This window comes from Chrysochloris asiatica, unplaced genomic scaffold (genome assembly GCF_000296735.1).
Source record: "Chrysochloris asiatica unplaced genomic scaffold, ChrAsi1.0 scaffold00047, whole genome shotgun sequence".
Classification (NCBI taxonomy): Eukaryota; Metazoa; Chordata; class Mammalia; order Afrosoricida; family Chrysochloridae; genus Chrysochloris; species Chrysochloris asiatica.
Window position 1 is genome coordinate 6,374,707 of NW_006408565.1, and position 5,681 is coordinate 6,380,387.

A 5,681-nucleotide genomic window follows, 5' to 3' on the forward strand; every position below is an offset into this window, starting at 1 on the left:
AAAAATCCTCACAACTGGACCAATAAATATCATCATAGTATATGGAGAAAAGATTGAAGTTGTCAAAGATTTCACTTTGCTTGGACTCACAATCTACACCCATGGATGCAGCAGCCAAGTAATCAAACAATGTATTACCCTTGGCAAATCTGCTACACAAGACCTCTTTAAAGTGTTCAAAAGCAAAGATGTCAGTTTGAGGACTAAGGTGTGCCTGACCTAAGTCATGATATTTTCAATTGCCCTTATGCATGTGGAAGTTGGACAATGAATAAGCAAGACTGTAGAATAATTCATGCATTTGAATTATGGTGTTGGAGAAGAATAGTACCGTGGACTGCTAGAAGAATAGATCTGTATTGGAAGAAATATACCCAGAATGTTGTTTAGAAGCTGAGATGAACAGACTTTGTCTCCCTTGCTTAGGACATATTATCAAGAGAGATCAGTCTCTGGAGAAGGACATCATGCTTGGTAAAGTGCAGTGTCAGCAAAAAAGAGGAAGACTCACCAATGAGATGAATTGGCACAGTGGCAGCAGCCAATTGTACTAACAATTGTGAGGATGATGCAGGGCTGGGCCTTGTTTCATTCTGCTGTGCATGGGGTTTGCAGTGAGTCGGAACCAATTCTAAGGCACTTTACACCAACAACAATCCAATGCTATCTCCTTCCTCTCTCCACCACCCCCACATAATTAAATGGCAGTGTTAAATATGTTTCATATGCCTTTGACTGTAAGGTCTTAGAATGTCAGCAGTCATGCATTCATTAAATGGCTCTATGTAATGTGATGTAATGAACCAGTTTTACCGCAACTATCATCTCATTCCAGTCTATGAGGCAATTACATATTCATAGGGAAGAAAGCAAACTACAAATTGCAGACTCTAGTCTGGGATTTTGGAGTTAGTGGGGGAAGGAAGGAAAAAACTATGTTAGCCAGTGCCTTGATCTCTACTTGTTGAGGTAAGAAGGAAAGTTCTGGGCTCTTTTTCTCCAGCAAATCACAAAGATCCTGGTGTCACCATGGGCCACCACCCTGCCTGGTGTTATTGGTATTGTAAGAACAAACCCTACCCCAAGTCCTGCTTCTGCCGAGGTATCCCTGATGCCAAGATTCATATCTTTGACTTGGGTTGGAAGAAGGCAAAAGTGGATCAGTTTCCACTCTGTGGCACATGGTGTCAGATGAATGCAAGCAGCTCTCCTCAGAAGCCCTGGAGGCTGCCTGTATTTGTGCTAACAAGTACATGGTGAAAAGTTGTGGAAAAGATGGCTTTCACATTCAAGTGTGGCTTCATCTATTCCATGTTGTCCTGTGCTGGAGCTGACAGCTCATTTGGAAAGCCCCAAGGTACTGTGGCTAAGGTCCACATTGCCAAGTTATTATGTCCATCACACCAAACTTCAAAATATGGAACACGTGACTGAGGCCCTACACAGGGCCAAGTTCAAGTTCCCTGGGTGCCAGAAGATCCACATCTCCAAGAAGTAGGGCTTTACCAAGTTCAATGCTGATGAGTTTGAAGACCTGATGACTGAGAAGCACCTCATCCCAGATGGCTGTGGAGTCAACTTAATCCCCAATCATGGCCCCTTGAACAAGTGGAGATCCCTGCATTCATGAAGGTCTTGATAGCAGTGCCCTGCCCTCCTAAGCCAAGGCAGACCCTCCATTACTATAGCAACATCATAACTGAATGTCAGAAATACTATGGACTTTGATTAGGACAAGATAGAGGCTCCTGCCCAGGGAATTCAGAACTCCTTAGTGTACTTATAGCAGATGGTTCCCAAATTCATCTTTGTTGTCTGTAGGTGAGATAATTTACTTGGCATGGCAGAGAATCATTATTTTAATATATATATATATGTTGTTGTTGTTAAGTGCCGTCGAGTCGGTTCCGACCCTGTACAGGGTTTCCGAGGGTGTAAATCCTTACGGGAGTAGAAAGCCTCATCTTTCTATATATATATGCTGTTAAGTCGGTTCCAACCCATAGTGAGTTTCAGAGCAGCTAGTGAGTTTGAACTGCTGACCTTGCAGTTCAAACTGACCTTGTGGTAGAGGACTTAGTTTACAGCATCACACCAGGACTCTAAATATATATACGTGTGTGTGTGTATAACACATATATACACATACTCAGGTTATTATAATGACAGAGAGATTTATTGAAAGACATCCATAGCAACACATTATGATGAATGTTTGCCAATTAGGTCTTTCCTCATGAAATTGCCCCTAAGATGAGTAGTGCTAGTGGCAAAATAGCATCAGCCATGTTGGGCTGGGCACTGGACCTGGTGAGTTACCTGGATTGTCATTCCTCATGGCAACCCTATGAGATAGGGACTACTATTACTCCTATCTTTATGGATGAGAAAACTGAGACTCAAAAAAATGACATGCCCAAGGCCACAGAGCCAGCATGTGCTGCTCTCAGGGTTTGACCCTAAGCCTAACTACAGAAAAGCCTTCATCATTGCTCCTCACTGCCCATGGTTTCAAATGACATAGTATGAAAACAAACATAGAACAGGAGATAGAAGCATGAATCACTCCATATATCCATCCCACCACAAGAAAACACGCACACACAAAGGCAGAAACTCAGAGATTCAACTTTGCCAGAACCCTGGAAACCAGTAAAAAGCTTATAGAAACCAAGCACACACTGAATCAAGAAAAGCTTTGCATCCAAATGGCATAAAAAGATGTAGGAAAAAATGAGGGGCTTGATGGTGGCTAGGGTGGAGGTGCAGTGAAGTTCACCGTCAATCATACCACAGTATACCTGGTAAAGCAGATGCAAGGCAGAGCTCCAAAACTCAGAACCAGGAATATTTTTTAACTCTGAAGGCTTATAACTAGTGGAACTTGAAGCTGAAGTAAGAAATCGTGTACTTTTGAATCTGCCTGGCTCAGAGGCCCAGAGCCAACATCTTGAGCAAGACCAAAAGGCAGCACCAAGTGGGGGAGCATATCAGCACATGTCCAGAAACAAGATAAAATGTCTGAGACAAATGACCTAGAGGTAGACCTGGACCCCATTCTGGAAGGAGGGCAAGCCTTGGAAATGCCTGAGAAGGAATTCAGAAAAATGATTATAAAATGTTTCAAAACACGTTACAGTGGAGTTGAGAAAAACAAGTAAGAAGTCAGAAAAGTACTTTAGGAAAAATGAAATAAGATAGATACAGCATTGGAAATAATTCAAAACCTAAAATCCAAACGATCAATAATAGAATATCAGAAATAGACAATACTCTGAAAGGGTAAAGGAGTAGAATAGAAGAGTAGAATAGAAGGAAGGAAGAACCAGTGAGCTGGAAGACAAATCTCTCAATGCAACTAAGATAGAAGAGCAAACAGAAGAAAGGATAAAAAAAATCTGAAGAAAGTCTAAGATTCATGTTAGACATGTGGACAACATGAAGAGGAATAATTTAAGAATTATCGGCATTCCAGAACAAGAAGAATCACACAAGTCCACAGAGGAAATATATATATATATATATATATATAAGTCCACAGTTGAAAAACTGCTGGAAGAAAATTTCTCTAACATTTTGAAAAGTGAAAAAATAAACATTCAAGAAGCTCAATGAACCTCAGGTGGGAAAGACCCTAAAAGAAAATCACCGAGGCATATCATAATCAAGCTCTCCAAAATCAAAGATAAGGAGACACTATTGAAAGCAGCTAAGGAAAACAGAAGTGTTGCATACAAAGGCAAACAAGTCAGATTAAGCTTGGATCTCTCAGCAGAAACCATGCAAGCAAGAAGGCAATGGGGAGACATATATAAAACCCTGAAAGAAAAAAAATTGCCAGTGAAGAATCCTTTATCCAGCAAAGCTATCAATCAAATATGATGGTGTAATGAAAACATTCCAGGATAAACAGAAGCAAAGGTATTTTACCAAAGCCAACCCTGCACTACAAAACATCCTAAAGGAAGTTCTGTGGACTGAGAACCAACAAGAACAGACAACAACCAGAGACTGATATGCTTGGCAGCACCTCCCAGAACTGAATCAATAGAAGGAAGAGTTGAGAAAAGAACAAAACTATAAGAACAAACTCAGAGAATCTAGGAGGTCAATCTATGATCAAAACAATTATAATGTAAAAGAAGGTAAACACCTAGGAACAGAGATTCAGATGGTGAGAAGGTCAGGTCGATTACAGGATAAAATATACTGCACTAAATGGAGAGAAAAGTTAATGGACTATAAGGCAACCTCAAAGAAAATTAACACTTCACAACATACCAACAGAATGAAAATCCAAGAAGAACATGGAAACATGAAAACTATGAGGAAACTCACAAGAAAGAACACAAAAAATCATGAACTCAACAAAAACAGACACACAGAACAAAGAAAGCAGCAACACCACACACACAAAAAAACAAACATAATGGCAGCAATTAATCCATACCTATTAATAGTTACACTGAATGTAAATGGATTAAATGCACCTGTTAAGAGACAGAGAGTGGAAGAATGGATTAAAAAAACAAGATCCTTCAATATGCTGTCAGCAAGAGACATATCTCACACACAGAGACAAAAACAGATTAAAAGTCAAAGGCTGGAAAAAATATACCAAACTAATTGCAATAAAAAGCAAACAGGAGTGGCAGTATTAGTCTCTGATAAAATAAACTTTAAGGCAAAAACCAGCATAATAGATAAAGATGGATATTATCTCATGATTAAAGGGACAATTGAACAAGATGAAATAACCATAATAAATATTTATGCTTCTAATGAAAGAGCTCCAAAATATATAAAGCAAGCTCTAATAGATTTGAAGAAATAAATGAAATATCTAGAAATAAATGTAACCAGAGAAACAAAGGACTTATACAAAGAAAACTACAAAACACTACTACAAGAAACGTATAAAAATGGAAGAATGTACCATGCTCCTGAGGGGAAGACTTAACATTGTGAAATGTCAATACTGCCCAAAGCAATTTACACATATAATGCAATCCCAATCAAAATTCCAACAACATTCTTCAAAGAGATGGAAAAACAATTATAAACTTTATACGGAAAGGAAAGAGACCTAGGATCAGCAAAGCACTGCTTAAGAAGAAGAATAAAGTTGGAAACCTCTCACTCCCTGACTTCAAAATTTATTACACGGCTACTGTGGTCAAAACAGCTTGGTACTGATACAATGAAAGATACATAGATCAAAGGAATAGAATCGAGAATCCAGAAATTAACCCATCTACATACAGCCAACCAATTTTTGACAAAACACCTAAATATATAGCATGGGGAGGGGATAGCCTCTTCAACAGATGGTGCTGGCAGAACTGGAAAGTGATATGCAAAAGATTGAAAAAAGATTTTCACCTCACACTGTATACAAAACCCAACTCAACATGGATTAAAGACCTAAATGTAAATCCCAGAGTTATGAAGGCCATCAATGAAAAAATAGGGACAAATTTGAGGGCACTAATTCAGGGAATACACAGACTACAAAACATTTTGAAAACCATACAAACAAAAGTAGACAAAATAGATGAGTGGGAGATACTAAAAATTAAAAACTTATGTGCATTAAAAGACTTCACCAGAAGAGTAAAAAGGGAACCCACAGAATGGGAAAAAATCTTTTGCAATGACACATCAGACAAGGGACTTATTTC

The 5,681-nt window shown here is 38.9% G+C and overlaps 1 pseudogene; it reads left to right on the plus strand.

Moving 5' to 3' along the window:
• Positions 1-1,029: 1,029 nt before the first annotated feature.
• LOC102819496 lies at positions 1,030-1,630 on the plus strand (annotated as a pseudogene).
• The last annotated feature ends 4,051 nt before the right edge of the window (positions 1,631-5,681 follow it).